General features: G+C 47.5%; 1 protein-coding gene and 1 non-coding gene across 2 annotated transcripts in view; both read right to left on the bottom strand.

The window, feature by feature from the left end:
• Positions 1 to 16817, bottom strand: part of ATP10A (ATPase phospholipid transporting 10A (putative)) — a 177350-nt gene that overhangs the window by 111888 nt on the left and 48645 nt on the right.
• Positions 13107 to 13213, bottom strand: LOC132489983 (U6 spliceosomal RNA). The gene has a single exon (XR_009532347.1). It is a non-coding gene; the product is annotated as a U6 spliceosomal RNA (small nuclear RNA).

The following is a 16817-nucleotide window of genomic DNA, read 5'->3' as shown; positions in this document are numbered from 1 at the left end:
CACCAAGGGGGTGGGCAGATCCCCTAAACCACCCCTCCGGCCCGACCCCTGGACACACCCCTACCCTCACCCCATATAAGGAATCAGCTCGCCCCTCCCCTCAGGGAGCCAACAAGGGAATCTCTTACTTGTTTTAGCTCCCTCCTGCTGCAGCAGGAGTCCCAATAAAGCCTTGCCTGAATTTGTCTGGCCTCTGATCAATTTCTATTGATTAAGGAGGCCAAGAACCCTGGTCCCTAGCAATTACACAACAGGCAGAGAAGGGAAAAGCCCAGAATGAGAGAGATAATGGCTTTAAGGCAGGGTTTCTCAGCCTCAGCGCCACTGACAGCTGGGGCCAGATCGTTCTTTTTGCAGAGGGCTATCTGCACTGTGGGACTTGGGCAGCACCAAGCCCCCACCCAAGAGGGGCAGCAGCCCCTCCCCACAAATCCTACCAGCCAAGTTCCTCCTGGGGGCAAAGTCGCTCCAGGTGGAGGACCACCACTTCAAAGCACCCAGGATGGACATTCAGAAAGGTGGGTTATTAAGTAACCTTTACAGAACCAACATATTTTTTAAATTATGTGGGTGAGAACTCAGCACTGAAACAGAAATGGCAAAATCTGCAGCAAGAACCCGACCCAAATCTGTTGCGTAACGTCCAGAATGTGTCTCCCTTCCACCCTAAACTGAAACAGCTGCTCCTTCGGTGAGACATGCTAATGGATTCGGAATCTCATACTAAACATCAGAGCATGCTGGCGGTACTCCCCCCAGATTACAGGGCCTCTGTCTTCTTTAGAATGAAGATTGGATGCTGACTTTCCCAGCCCCCACTGGACTATGCTGGGACCACACAATTATTCACTGCAATGCCACACTGCATACCCAGAAGAAAGGAATTTTCCCCAGAAGCTGTACTAGTTTGTGACAGCAAAATGACACCTAAAGGAACATGACCAATTAGAAACCTCTTGGTGAGTTATAAAACTTTTGTTTTTGGACAAATCATTTCTACGGCAATCTTTTCTGAGTTTCATGGGACAGTCTCAAAATAGCTCACCAGACATCAGGATGCGGGGATCAGACTCTCTATCCCAATAATAATACTGCCCATTTGTAAAGCATGTAAAACACTTTGGGGGCACTTTTAGAATTTTCAATGTAACTTCTTCTACATTCACTGGTTGGTATGACATTCTCATGAAACAGGCAGGATGACTCACATTTTTCAGGCAATGCCTTAAAGCTGGGAGAGGTCTGGTGTTTTTAACAATTTTTCCTAAGAGGCTGCAACAATACATACTTCTCCATTGGTACCTAAGAGTACCTGCCCGCCCTGTTTCTGCAAACAGTAAGTGCTTCTTTGTTTTCTCTCCTTGCCACCTGATAGGCAGACAGGACACCTTACCTTTTTATTGCTCCTGCCTGACTCCCAGGCCATTTAACCTGTTCTGGGAATAAACTGCCTATTTTCCCACTGTTTTTCCTATCGTATTGTTTGCTTCCTTCTTGACAACTTAATTTGTGAGAGCTTTTATATTAAAAATATTAATCCTTCTTATTTTACCTTGAAAATATTTTTTCTCTAAAGAATTATGTTTTTTAATGTTTACTTATAGTATATTTTTGTCATATAACAGTTTTAAATTTTTCTATAGTTAAGTATGTATGAGTTTTCTAGGCCTGGCTAAGAAAGTCCCCTGTGCCCCTAGACTGGACGTTTACTTCTTTGTTTTTTGTTGGGGAGTGCAGCATTCTTTTCTTTTATAGTATTCAAGTGTTCAAATGAACTGATATTCATTTTTATATAGTACAAACTGAGGGTCCAAGGCTGTTTCCTCCAGACAGCCAACTGTATAAACACTGTTTATTAAATAATCCTTTCCCACGGAACTTAAGCACCCACTCTAAAATTCTCACATTTAATATCATGTATTTGGGGGTTATCATGTCTTTCTCCATGTCCACACTCTGACACTGGGATCCACTGCACAGTGTGCTGGATCAGCCCCACCACTGGGAGCCCCCAACCCCGGGTGGAGGCAGCCCCGTGGCAGGGCCCCGGCTGGCACTCTGGGTGACACTGGGTGCTTCCTGCTGCCACCTCTGCACCCCTGCAAGTCACAGTCAACTTCATGCTGCAGCCCTGGTTCCACTAACTGTATGAAAAGTCCCTCCTGTTTGATCTTTTTAAAAATGTCTTGGCTATACTGGGGCATTATAAACTCTAAGGCCATTTTATTCAGTTCCAAGAGAACCTTGCAGGCAGAACCACACAACACACATGAACCCTCTTCTTGGAGAACTCACTCTCCCACCCACGGCCACAGGAAGCCTCCTATTGGCTTACATCCTTCAAAGAGATACTGCAGTTTTCTTCATGCAGGTTTTGAGCCCTTCTTGTTCAATTCACTCCTAGGTATTTTATAGTATTTGTTCCTGTTTTCAGCACTATCCTCCCCACTTCCCCTCTGGGTGCTCACTGCTCCCTGAGTTACTGCGAGTCATTCTTTATGGTCCCAAGCCTTCCTCAGCAGCTGTTTCTCTGGGCATGAGTTCCTTCTGCTCAAACCATTTTCCTTTCCCTGGCGGCCAGGCCCCTTTGAAGGAATGGTTACTATTCTTGGTTAGCATGTTCGGGCTCTGCTCTGCTTTCTAAAATGATGGCAGGTGCCCGCCTTACGGAAAGTGAAGCGGCCCTCAAGAGAGCAGTGAGCATGAAGTTCATCCGGGCTCCCGCTGGCAGCCTCTCCCAGCCTCAGGGGCAAATGAAAAGCACCCCGGAGGCCAGAGCGTCAGGTCACCCTTGCATGCACCAATGGCCACCTTCCCCACTGAAGGCCCACGGCCCTCTGCAGGCCCAGGCTTTCTCCAAGACACTCTCCTTTGTGGCACCCACCCCAGTGCTGTTCTCCGAGGGCCTGTGGCCTATGCAGGAGCCTGAGCCAGTGCTCTGCATGGACCCAGATGCACCAAGGTAGGTCCAGATGCACAGAGACCTGTGGCCACTGCTCCAGCATGCAGGTTGGAGAGGAGAAAGGTTCAGGCCCCCATTTCCCCAGAGCCCCCTGCTTTCTCTGAATCTGAATTTTGAAAGTGAGGAGGCTTCATTGATGACAAGGTCCCTCCCTCTCATTTGACCTTCTGAGGGGACTAAGGGCCAGAGAAGTAGACGGACTTTCCCACTCAGTGGGGGTGATGGTCTGCTCCCCCTGCACTACCAGAAGTCTTCCCGAGGCTCACTGAAAAGCACTGACCTTTGGGTCACTCTCTGACTAATACCACGCTGGGTTCTCCCTGGCCAAGCAGACTGAGGAATCACGCAAGCAACCTATTCTCTATATAAAGTTCTCTAAAAAAATCACCGCAATAACATTTCTCCATAACCGATTTATTGCAAATGTCCCTCAGTCATGACAAGCACGGTGAACGACCTCAAACAAGCCCTGTCCTTCAGAAGATTCAGCCCCTGGAACGGAAGGGATGTTAAAATATGGATCAAACTATGCTCTGGCGACATGATTTCTTTTGAAGCAGTTTGTGTGGGGACGTAAGACACCTCTGGAATTCACAGCTTGGGAGTCCAATCCCAATTTTCTCCAGTAAAGCAGTAACGCTAACAGTAACCTCAGGAAATTGATTTCACCCAATAATTTTCTGAGAACGATCAACAGTGCTGGAATTCAGAATTGACTTAACCCCCTTCTTGGGTAAAGACATGGTGAGTTCGGCCATGCTGCTGATGGTCCCCTTCTCCTTGTGCCACGGCTGCCAGACGCCACAGGCCACCGCAGAGTCACTGTCACCAGTCATGTTTGCAGTGCCCTGTGAGGGGGTGCCACTCCCACTTTAAGGATGAAGATGCTGAGGACCAGAGGGGGTTAAACCTATGCCCTGACTCACGGCTGGAAGAGAGGAGAGTTGCTCCAAAAACACTCATAGAAGGAAGGCCTGAAACGAACGTAACCCATGCTTTCCAATTTTAGATTATTGGGGGCAAAAATGTTAAGAAATGGGAATTGCTAAATTATAGATGTTCTCGCCTATCTTTATTTAGAAAAAAAAAATGTCTTTTTCTTCTTGGGGGAATCAAGCAGGTTACAGTAAGTTACATTCAAAGAATCTTTTGTCGCTACACAAATGTGCAAAGTTAAGAAGCACACCGCTTCGGAGGAACTGAATCAGCCAGGGGTTCCCACCATCCCAGCACCAAATCGCCGTCATACTGCTGAGCCCACATCATGAGGTCTGGGTGCCATAGACGTGACTGTCACACAGGCCCCACTGCGGGAAGGCCCGCCAACTGGTCACCTCTGGCCCAATTCTAAACCCGTAACAATGACGACTTTGGGATTTCAACGTAGCTTCTTGAGATGAGGGAGAGACAGACTCTTCCCTCAATCCACTTCGGTGATTTGCGGTTGAAAGTGCTTGTAAATAGGAACAAAAAAATTTTTTAATGTTTTTGGATTTCTGCTTATGCCTCTAACAATCTAAATACCATTGAATTCGATTCCTGATTTTGGTTTTAGCAATATGTTATTATCGTTACCACTATCAATAGTAATACTTATTTTCCCAAAGACTGCCAGGTAGGTACCGGCACTAAAATTACTGCCTGGAAATATTTCTTGACATTTTATTCCTTAACTGAAGTAGTGTGTCATGAAATCCGCTGGGAAAAAGTTGACCCGTGAAAAGGGTTTGTTTCGCAGCCGAAGCACAGGCGCCGAGTGTCACAGTCTCTTTCACCCACACAGCCACGGCTCTGTCATGACCCGCTGTGCACACACAGCCAGGGCCAGCACACGGGGGTTCCCACAGCAGGGTGCTGGCCAGGGAGCCTTTGTTCCTGCACAAGCTGAGTCTGGCCAACATCAGAGAGCACTCACCCTTCTTCGGACCGCTCCGGTTCTTTCCACTGGGGATGCGCCCCTGTGGCCAGGCAGGCATCCTGGGCATGGCTGCAGCCACGAGTGACCTGGACAGGTGTCCTCTGCCTGGAACTTGCCTGCTGCCCCCTGGGATGGGCCAACTGGGCCTCAGGACAATGCCCCCTGGGTGGAAATGGCAGCAGCAGTCATTCAAACTCGCCTTGGAAAGGCCTCTCACTCCCTTCAGTGGCTCTTGAAACTTTAGTAACTTGGAAAGGTTATCTTTCAGAAGAGAATTCACAAAACACACACCTGTGTATATTAAGGCTCTTCAGTGGCACAAGGAATCCCCCTGCTGCCAGGAAAGCTGGGACAGGCACCCTAGGCCCAGGAGACACCTCTGAGCAGGTCACTGTCATGAAGAGGGGCCGACCCGCCACCCGCGTCTGTGGACATCCTGCAGCAAGGCCAAGGGCACAAAGAGGGCAGCACAGAACAGCGAGAAGATTCCAATCGGCAGGAGAAAAAAGGCTTTTTTACTTCCTGCAATGTGTGATCCCAGTCTGGTGAGATAGCTTCCAGGTCTCCTGGGCCACAGGGGCTGGATGACAAACACCCAACAAGAGAACAGTCTCCAGATCATGGTGACAAAACCCAATTCGGCTGCTCTGGCTGCCACCCACACTGGACACGCCCATAAAGGGCTTTCATCTGGACCCCCCAACAATGCAAACTGAGTCTAGTGTAGCGTAGAAGGTGTGTCAGGCAGCCCACTCTGGAACATTCGGGAGACTTCCTACCCATCCTAATAAAATTCACTTTATTTCAGATACCAATACATGCCTAACTATTTTAACATCTATTTCTCACCTTATTTTTTATTTTTTATTTTTATTTTATTCCTAGTATTTCAACAACAGCAGAGTCTATGTGCTTATACACATAGACTTTATATATGAAGTCCACACATTTAATCAAACGCCGGTATTTGAATAACTTTAGTGACAGCACTATCCTCATGCTGTCCCCCTTACGGAGGAGAGTTTGGGGCGTCATTCTGGGTGAAAGGAAAATGTATCTCCTCTTAGGTAACTAACTTGAACAAAAGAAAACTCTTTGGAGTGACAGCCTCTCCTCAGCTGGGGAAGGCAGTCCACTGTGTGCCATGACCCCAGGGGGACAGAGATGCTTTGGGGAACCGGCTACATGTACTGCCCTCACACTGTCCTACACACTGGGACTTGAGGTCCCTCAGCCAGCAGCTCCTCAGACCCCAGGTTCAACCCCAGGGTCAGCACTTCTGAGCTGTGCTGCCAGGCATGTGTCTGAGCCCGTGTCCCCATCTGCAGAGTCGGGTAACAGTGACAATGCTTGTACCATGGGGGTAGGAAATGGGTGCAGAGATGAGCTTGGCTGTGTACTCAGGGCTGCTGTGACGGGGTCTAGGGTGAGAGTCTCTGGGGGAAGGTGCCACCACGGAGCTTCGGAATGCTGACTCGTACTCACCTCCCAGGCAGCCAACACCTCTCACCCTTAGTTCCCCAATCATCAGGCCTCAATGTGCTCATTTTGAAAATGGTTCAATCTGGCATGGAACAGCTTGCTTTTAAGGAAAACACACCTTTCTGCTCTACAAAGCACCTTGCCCCTGCCCCTTCTGCACCTACTGCTCACCAGGCTACTGTCCTTTTTCACCACCAGGTGGGAGGGGCACCTCGGGCCCCCATGGGGACCCCTCCTTACTAATCTCTGAACCCGACATGCCTGACAGAGAACAGAGTCCACGTGGCAGTATATCTCCGTTACTGGCGAGCAGTACCACTTGCCTTGGGCCAAAGGCTGAGAATCTCCCTGTGTTCCAAAGGGAAGGATCTCCTGCACATTTTTTATACCAACACAGGGAACACGTGCTCCACATCATGGCGGGGCACGTGGCCGACTCAGGCTAGTACCACACACAAAGCCATCTTTGTTCACCAGGGAGACTTTAAAAATCAAGTCAGTAAAATGTTGCTTTGGGGCCAAGACTTACTTGGGAACTCTCCATCTGGATGCTTGCCTTCTGAGAACAGAACAGAAACTGGGCAAAGTGCACCACGGAGACGTTGCCTATGCCTGTCTCTGCAGTGACCATGTTGTATTAACGTCGCAACACAGAGCTGGGCTTTCCTCCTTGAAAACTGAAACCACCAGGCTGGGAAATATGGAGGCAGCTTCTCTCAGACCCACAGGCCTCCCTCACTGAAGCTGGGGCCACGTGGATGCACTGAGTCAGAGTCTGGGACTATGGACCAGTTTCCTCTAGCAGCAGTAACAGATTACCACAAGCGAAGTGGCTTAAAGCCACACAAATTTATCATGTTATAGTCCTGGAGGTCAGAATCCCAACATTGGCCTCACTGAGCTAAAATCGAGGTGTCGGCAGGGCCGCATCCCTTTCTGGGGGCTCCAGGGGCAAACCCGTCTCCATGCCTTTTCCAGTTTCCAAGGCCGCCCCCCTCCTCCACCTTCAAGGCCAACGTGGCGTCAGGCCTCTCTCACTGAGCTCCATCTCTCTGGCTCTCTCCTGATTTTTTCTTCTTCCACCTTAGGATCCCTGGGATTATAATGGGCCCACCCAGAAAAGCCAAGATAATCTCTTTATCCTAAGGTCATCTGATGAGCCACCTTAACTGTGCTTTGCCATGAAAATATTCACAGGTTCTGAGGATTAGGAGGTGGACGTCTTTGGGGGACCATTATGCTGCCTAAAACAAATCATGAGCAGAAGTCAGGTAAAAGTGCATTTTATATGTGAGGAGGGTGTGGCCAATATTCAGTGGGATGTGTCCTGAAGTCAGCTCCCACCTGGTGCCCTCATGGCCAAGGGACCCTTGTGAGGGGGGACGATTCCTGAAACAAGGCAAGGCCCGGCCACAGGGACACATCCCCCTCTGACCCTGGACACAGCAGCCTAGGGTCTGAGGGGAGACAATGGTTCATGGGAAGGTGGTCAGGTTGTGACTCTGTGGCCTGTGCTGGGCCCCCATTTACCATCCCTCAGGCACATCTGCCATGCAGTCCCCTAGGACCCCTGGATTACTCGTGACCCGCTGGGCACCTTCTTCCTTTCATTCACTCACTCATTCATTCATCCAGTGTCTGTTGGTTCTGCTGAGCTACGTGCTAAGGGACAAGGCACAACAGGGAGCAAGGGGGCCTGTGACGCCCTCATGCCCTCTGGGCATCTGCAAGTTTCCTCTCTGCTTCTCAGACACAAGGACTGCATCACTAGAGCAACTCGTCCACCATGGAGAGTTCTTTAAAGAGAGTGACGGAACCTACACAAGCAGCCTGAGCTGCTCTGCCTTAGTTAGTCCGTGGGAACCAGGGTTTGGCCATGATGCAGCTGCCATTCTAACCCCTGGCGGGCAAAGTCCAGTTCCCATTCCCAAGGGCCCTTGTCACTAACTAGCACCTGTTCCATAAGGATGTGACCCTCAGGTTCCGAAGTGCTGCCGTCCTGCTTATAAGGCCAAGATAGCCCACAGTGGACAGATACACCAGCAGCACCTGCTAAACCCAGCAGTGAATTCGGAAAGCCCAATAATGAACCTCACTCAGTCTGGACCAAGCTGGGCAATTACCAAACCTCCATAGGCCTTGGCTTCTGCGAGCGTAGACTGGGAGCCACAGATCTGCCAGATGTGGGCTTGAGTACACCTTAGTACCACCCACACTGCTGCTCTGTCTGCACACTTCCCTGCCGCAAGATGTGTGCGAGTGGGAGGCATGTGTGTGTGGTGTATGCAAGTGAGTGTGTGCGGTGTGTCTGTAGGTGTGGGGGGGTGCACACACGTACACATGGATGGGTACACACAGATATACACATCAAGGACAACTGACACGCATGGAAGTCAAGTAGAAAGAGCCTGAGATCTACAAAGATAGACGTGTTCAATCAGCCTCTGGCATCCACTTAGTTTGTGTGCCTGGATAAGCCACCTAACTACTAGGAACGTGAACGTAAGTCATCTTGTCTGGAAAACGTGGCTAATGACACAGGCGAGTCACCTCTCAGAACTGTCCTTGGGAATCAAACCAATTTTTTCCAGCACGCACTTTTGAATATTAAATATATAGAGTCAAATAAATGTTTGTTAAACAGCTGAATGAATAATATTATGTGGTATTTTCTTTAGAAGTATAGAATATTATAAAAATATCAGGAATTTTAAGTACTGGCTTTTTAGATTTGCTCAAATTGTAATACAACCTGGGTTTGGAAAACAGAAAGGTGGGAATGGAGGAAAAGTAAAAACCCTCTTTTGAAATCTTATAAGGCACATGCAGCAGGTGTGGCAAGCTAATGGTGATGCGGGAGAAGGTTCTGAGAGAACCAGCCTCCACATCTACACACAGGCCCACAGGACCCTGCTGGATACCCGCTCAGCGATGCTTCTCCAGCTAGTTTAGAATGACTGGTTGAGTCCCTAGGACCCACAAATGCAGATGGAATCCACCAGGCCCAGCACACACTGGCCTCAGGGCCCCCGCTTCATCACCCTGAGTTCCTCCTGCTGTACAAGGGTCCGGATCCGGGAAAAGAGATGTAGCCTCATTAAGAAACAGAAAGTCTTTTATCATAATCAATGTTTCAATAGTAGCATTCACCAAAAAGTGGGCCCACCCCCTGCATCACACTTAATACATATTTTTGTGCTATGTTTGAGTTCGAACAGCTGGCTATTTACAGATTTTGACTGGGAAAATAACACATGAACATATACGAAAGTTCCAGATTGAAGTCGAAGTCTTGTAGCTCAACACCCGTGGGTTGTGTCCACTCTAGCACCTCCTGGGCCCACAGGTTGGAGGCTTATGTGTCCCTTCTAGGGGCAGAACATGAGGAAATTCTAAATCCATGGGTTAAAAAAGGAAGGCTGGACTATTTTCCTTCCCAAAACTCACATAGCTCTAGGAATTGGCAAACATTTCATAATTTGCTTCACGAAAACAAGTTTCTACCTTTACTAAAAAGAAAAAAAGAAAACGTGAAATTCCCATAATTCCCAGAGTCTGGAGGAAAAGGTATTTCAGAATCAAAGATGAAAAAAGCACATCTGCTAGTTATTTCGCATAGTCTTTCCAAGACATTTACCTTAATTCTTAGAAAAGCCCCTTATATTGCTTTGAGAAGAAGCAACTGCAAACTGCTAAACATAATTATCTTCTAATTAATACAGAAGATCAGCTGCCCTGACACACCTTCTGCTCTCCCTCCACTATGAATGCTCCCTGACCCCAAACCAGGAGAAATGAAGGGCAGGCATGTGTTTTCTCCAGTGCATCTAAATGGCCCAGTTCTGACCACAGCCTACCTTCAAGGCACCCATGTCTCCACCACACAGACTGCCTCCATCTCAGCTGGGAGCTCAGCTTTTCAGGAGCAACAAAAGATGGGCAAAGGAGAAGTGCTCAGGACTTTCAAAGAACGGCCACCTTGGGTGTGAGACCAGGAAAACACCCTTCACTTATTTCTTCATGCAGTGGAATCTTCACATATTTTAAGAATCAGCCCGAATGCCATCTTCTCTCCTCCACTGAGCGCCTCTGAACGCTCAAGGGGACCAGATGCCCAGGCTCTGAGCACCTGCACCAGGGAGGGTGGGCAGGCAGCCTGCCCGCGGGCCTCCTCACCCACTCCACCAGGCCACACGCACAGGGTGCGCACTGGCCTTCAGGCCGCCCATCCCCTCACCCTGCCCATGGCCCGGCCTCCCAGAGGTCAAGCTGGTTTTGCTGGCTGAATGGATGAATGCTTTGAGATTCTTGCGATGGTCAAACATTCCTTGTGGGGTGATGGTTTTAAGTGAAGTCCTAATTAACCAAATATTTTAAAGAGAAAAACACTTTCGTTGGTGCCAGTTGGGACTCTGAAATGACGTCCTCACAAATTTTCTAACTACAGTGGAATTGAAGGTAAAAAGTTCGACTGGGGCTTCCCTGGCGGCGCAGTGGTTGAGAGTCCGCCTGTCTCTGAAGGGGACACGGGTTCGTGCCCCAGTCCAGGAAGATCCCACATGCTGCGGAGCAGCTGGGCCCGTGAGCCATGGCCACTGAGCCTGCGCGCCCGGACCCTGTGCTCCACAACAGGAGAGGCCACAACAGTGATAGGCCCGCGTACCACCAAAAAAAAAAAGTTCGACTGAATGATTTCTTTGAGGAAGACCACAGTAGAACATACCAGTAAGAAAAAAAGCAGTAAGCAATCACCATTTAAGTAATATTGAAAGTTAAATGTGTCCTATTTACTTTCACAAGTGTCAAATATATCAGCAGGCTGAAAGCACACAGCCCCCGATTTAACTGTTGGTTCCCATGCTGTCCTACACAACAAGGCCCTTCATTTCACAGTATGAAAATAACACCACCATGAGTCACCACTGGGTAGCAAGGTTACTTCCCAGTTCTAGGGTTTGTTCTCACTGTTGCATTTGCTTTCTTCAAGGTCTCACTATGGCCTTACTGTGCTAGGGGTATTTTGGATGAAGCAGCTAGGCATAAATTAATGGTTAAATGAGCAAAAACGGATGACAGGTTTCCCCCACTATCCAAAAGCAGAGTGTTTCTATGAAACCTTTCCTGACTTGAAATGGCATAAATGAAGAAGCAATTACCTTACGACACATCTGGCAAGGGATGCACAAAAATAAATCTAGATAAAGCACAGATGCTCACACAGTTCAAAGCTACTTGATGCAGAGATGCTGAGTGTGGTTCCCAGAGGAAGAGCTTGGTGGTGTCACTCTTTGAGGTGTGCATTGCCTCTATTACTGCTTGCTGCAAAACAAATGCTATTTTTGCTTTTTGCCTTTTCTCATAAAAGCAAAAATCCTCTTTGGATTTCTTTTGGTTAGCAAAAGTGAACGCAAGAAAATAAATAAATAAAAGTAAAAACAAAGTGGCATAAACTGAATTTTCGAAAAGTGGGGGATACCTATACTTCAGCACAATTTATCAATCAACTCTCATCAAAACACTCTCCCGTTAGTCTCCTGTTTCCCAGGTGAGAAAGCAGTTTGTATAAGGAACTAATGATTCACGACTCATGTATTTTTATGCCAGTATTTTCCCCCATCAGGTGACCAGCCTGGATCTATAATATTTTTATGCCAAATGCTGTCTATTCTTTGGGGGAACTTAGAAGAAGTTTCTTGGAGAAGGTGGAGTTTGGCTTTAGGATTAAAAGCTGGGGGGATTCACACGTGCTACAACAGCAAAGGCTTTCCTGGGTTTCAGGAAGACGGACACGGTTGGGAGGATGTGATGTGCTCACTGACTGGCCGTGAGATGGGGGTATGCAGAGAGGCCACAAGTGGGCAATAAGCTCCTTACAGGAGACGGCCCACATGGTGGGGAGGGGAGACACGATGGCTGCATGGGAGGATCCCTGCTTGTGTTCTCTGAAGCCTGAGCCCTGCGGAAGCTTCCAGCACTGGGACAGTCTGCACTCTAAGTAAGAGCACCCTGGGCGGCCCCAGGTGGGAGGGTGGGAGGTAGGGAGGTGGGACCACCCCCCAAAAGAACCCAGCTGAGTGTGGGATGGTGGGGGCCACATGTCACAGTGGAGGAGTCCCCAAGAGATGGTATACGGGAGGGAGCCTGTAAGGCCTATACCTCCCACAAAGAGTCTAGTGGGAGCAGGGTGGGAGTGGCGAGCCATGAACTAAGGGCACCAGGGACAATTACTGAAGGCAGAGTGATGGAGGACACACATTTCACTTTGACTTTCTCAAAATTATGATGTTTCTTTTAAAACTAAAGATGAGAAAAATCAAATGAGCAACCAACCTTAAGAACTCCATCCACTTCACCACAAATTTGCTGTGAGCTAACATTAACAAAGGGCACATTTATATAAGGATGGCTGTTTTTTTTTTGTTTTTGTTTTTTTTTGGTAAAGTCTATCTTCAAGGTAACATGTAATTAAATTTCTGCTTTCAGAAATTTTTATTTGTGCTCATTTTCCTTTCCTTCTTGGGAAAACCTCAAACTCACTCATAGTTACATAGATGCACCATGTGCCTGAGAACAGTGCTCATCACCCTGGATATGCCGAGAGGCAGGAAGATGTTTCCATGACCACCGTTCATCTTTGGTCTAGCAGCACACAGTAATTTTTTTTTTTAACATCTTTATTGGAGTATAATTGCTTTACCATGGTGTGTTAGTTTCTGCTTTATAACAAAGTGAATCAGTTATACAAAAAATATGGAACACTTCATGAATTTGCATGTCATCCTAGCACAGTGGCCATGCTAATCTTCTCTGTATCATTCCAATTTTAGTATATGTGCTGCCAAAGCAAGCACAGCACATGGTAATTTAAGCATGAGGACTTGTTGCTAAAAATCCTGAAGTAGAAACGAGAAGGGGATGGAAGATACTTTGCCCCCTTTCCCATGGCCTGTATTCTCAGTTCTGCCGTTGCAGAACTGGGTGGTTAGATCCTGGCTGGCGGTCGATACAGAAGTGGTCTGCCTTAGGGTCACCCACGCTGCAGACTATATGCACTTCAGGTAGATCTAGGACGTGTATGGTAAACCACCTGACATAAGAAATTAATTACAAGAATTTTTTTTCCAAAAATGACAATGCGCATTTTAGAATCTAGTTTTCAAAGTCAGGGTCTTCAACTAGAGATGAAGCCTTGATGGCAGTTTCCCCATCACTTAATGCTAACTCCCTGTGATCCATGTAAGTGTTACAGAGTGGGGGCTGAGAAATGAGGAGGCCAGAGCAGGAAAACAACAAGCAATGTTTGTACCACAGTCTGAAAACAGAGCAAACAGTCCTGGCCAGGACTTACGAGACGAGGTCTCCCGGGTCTGATGGAAAAGGGGCTTCCAGAGAAAGTACCACTACTGGGATCCAGGGGGTGACCACTGGGTGGCCAGAAATTCATCTGCAAAGCCAGGGAGGTGAGGTATACAAAGACACACCATAATTATACCTAGAAGCCAAGTGTAGCACAGCCTTCCCTTTAACTACAGCCTGACAGAAGCAGAGAACTAACTGCCCTGATCTGGAGTCAGCACAAGTCTCCTAGCCATGACAACAGTGTGTGTTTAAATGAGGTGGAGGACATGTGTCATCCAGCAGGGGTCACAGGTGACCTGACACCACCTTAGCAGAAATTTCTCTTCACTTCACTAATTACAACCCATTAACAGCCTTAAGCCACCAGACAATGGGGTCCAGTGAGCATAGGTCCCAGAGGGGTCAGTGTGGGTAGAACACAGGAGGCGGGGAAGGCCAGCATCAGGGACACTGCAGGAGCCCAGAAGGGAGCTGCCAGGATGTCCCAGGCAGACGTGGACCACTCGGGCTCTTGCAGGCTCTCTACAGATACAGAGCTGGGCGATTAAGAGGAAGAAGGCCAGAGGCAAACTTTTCTGACTGGCCAGTTCCTGGCCACAGAGAGAGGGAAGCATCCCACCAAGACATACAGCAGAGTTGGGAAAAGAAAGGAGAGGAAAAAACTAAGAGAAACAGGAGATGAAGACAGAGAGGGAAGAGAGAGGAGAAAGACAAAACGATCAGGGCAGGGCCTGATCGTTTACAAGAAAAAAATTTTTACAAGAAAAAAATTAAAAAGCACTAGTGAAATTGTGGGGAGGAAAAGCTTCAGGGACCCAGAAACATCACAAGGATCAGGGACACAGGGACAGTGTACATGGGTCATCGGACACACGGGGACCGACATCACACCTAATCCAGCTGTACCACAGCTCACTCCGCCAGTCACTGTGTGTCTCCCCAGGCCCAGCCCCACTGCTCTCCACTCTGTAAGGCCGGGGAAACTGAGGCACGGGCTGGAAGATGCCAGCCGGCAGAGTGCACGGCATCACGCAGGACCTGGAGTGATGGTGATGCTTGCTCAGTGCCTGGTCCATGTTTCTCCCCACACAGCTCCTCTGAAGTGGACACAATTGATCAGGAGACATAGCGAACATTTACAGGAGCAAAGATGACAGCTGTAGTGCCTGCCTGGCCCGCTAAGAAACTGACGCCTAGGAGTTAGTTGTTTTTTTGTTTGTTTGTCTTTTAAACAGTTTCCTTCGTTTCTGACTATCCTCTGATAAAGAGCACAGTGTCAATCACACTTTAAAAATAAGTCAGGCAACAGGAACCTCACTCTGATTCTTACCATGTTAAAGAACACTTCTGTAGTTTGGATATCATGCCCTGTGCTGAGTACAAAGCTCGATTTGTTTCTGCTTTGTAATGTAGAGTGTTATGTTCTACCACTGCTACACAATCACTTTGAGGAAACATTACTATAAAAATAAATAAGTTTCTTTTCTCATTCAAAGCGAGGGAAAATAACAAGGACGCCCTAAGCACACCCACAAACCTTTTCCAAGCACACTTGTATTTGTCCCTGGGCTGGCAAGAATGTTTTGCTGATGATATCAAAGTCCTTTAATTTATCTACAATCAATCACACTTAAACACTGAGGAAAAAATACTCATTCTGTTCCACTTTAAATTAAAACAAGCTATTTTTGGGGTACTAGGCTGTCTTTATTTTTCTTTGAACACAGGGGAATACGCTACTCTGAGACCTGGCTGTGGAAGGGCAGCAAAACATACTATTAATCTCTGAGTTGGAGTTTTAGAAAAGACAAACTGTAATTCCATTTTCAAAAATGATCTCCAACTTCCACTTCTGACCAAGTGGAATATACAGGATTTACTCTCCACTTTGAAACAAGTAAGAAGCTGGGACAAAATACATTTTTAAAAAATGGTTTTCAGGACTTCCCTGGTGGTGCAGTGGTTAAGAATCCACCTGCCAATACAGGAGACACGGGTTCAAGCCCTGGTCTGGGAAGATCCCACATGCCACGGAGCAACTATGCCCATGCACCACAACTACTGAAGTCCACGTGCCTAGAGCCCGTGCTTCGCAACAAGAGAAGCCACAACGAGAAGCCCTCCACTGCAACGAAGAGTAGCCCCCACTCACCGCAACTAGAGAAAGCCTATGCACAGCAACAAAGACCCAATGCAGCCAAAAATAAATAAGTAAATAATTTTTTTAAAAAATGCTTTTCAGACACTGGACAGCAGGAAGCTGTGAGAGGGGAGCAATTGAGGTGAGCCCCACACTTGCCCTGCTTTATTGTCTGAAGGGTCTCAGGCTGCAGATAGGATGGGGAACCAGGCAGAGCCCTCGGTCTCCCCAAGCCGGTGGGGGACAGAGCTGAGGGTCCAGGGACACCAAGGCCGCTGCAGTTTGCAGGGCAGGGTGCCAAAAAGGGAGAGCTGCCCAGAGAGGCCAGCTGCTCTGGAGACCAACCGAGGGTCCCCTGAGGAAACAACCCAAGGCCTGGGAAAGAACCACCTGAAAAAAAGCAAAGGAAAGATCTCTGGACTTCCCAGTGGTCCAGGAATAGTCCTTGCTGTCACCAGCTAGGGTAGAAAGTTTCTTAGGTCAAAGTGTACAGAAGTGTCCAACAGCTTATAAAGTAAAATTCATAACACTTGGCCTGGTGATAAAAAAACACAGGCATGTAAAGAAGAAGAAAGGTAATCAAGAAGATAAAAATCAAGCGATACAAACAGATGCAGAAATGATACAGATGACAGAATGAGTAGAGTACTAACATAGTTGTGACAACTATAATCTGGGTGTTCAAGAAACTAGAGGAAAGATGAAACTGTTAAGTAGACATTTGGAAGAGATTTAAAAAATAAAGACCCAAATCAAACTTCTAGAGTGGAAAACTACAAAGTCTGAGATGAAACACCCACTGGATGAGATTAACGGCAGATCAGACATCTTAAAAGAAAAAAATTAATGAACTTGAAGACACAGAAATAGAAACTATCCAATATGAAAAATAGATTTAAAAAAAAGATGGGAGGGTATAAAAAGAACATCAGTAAGCTCTGGGACAACTTCTAGTA

Source organism: Mesoplodon densirostris, chromosome 4, assembly GCF_025265405.1.
Source record: "Mesoplodon densirostris isolate mMesDen1 chromosome 4, mMesDen1 primary haplotype, whole genome shotgun sequence".
NCBI lineage: Eukaryota > Metazoa > Chordata > Mammalia > Artiodactyla > Ziphiidae > Mesoplodon > Mesoplodon densirostris.
Note: the sequence above shows the minus strand (reverse complement) of the source record. Positions and strands in the feature narration are given on the sequence as shown.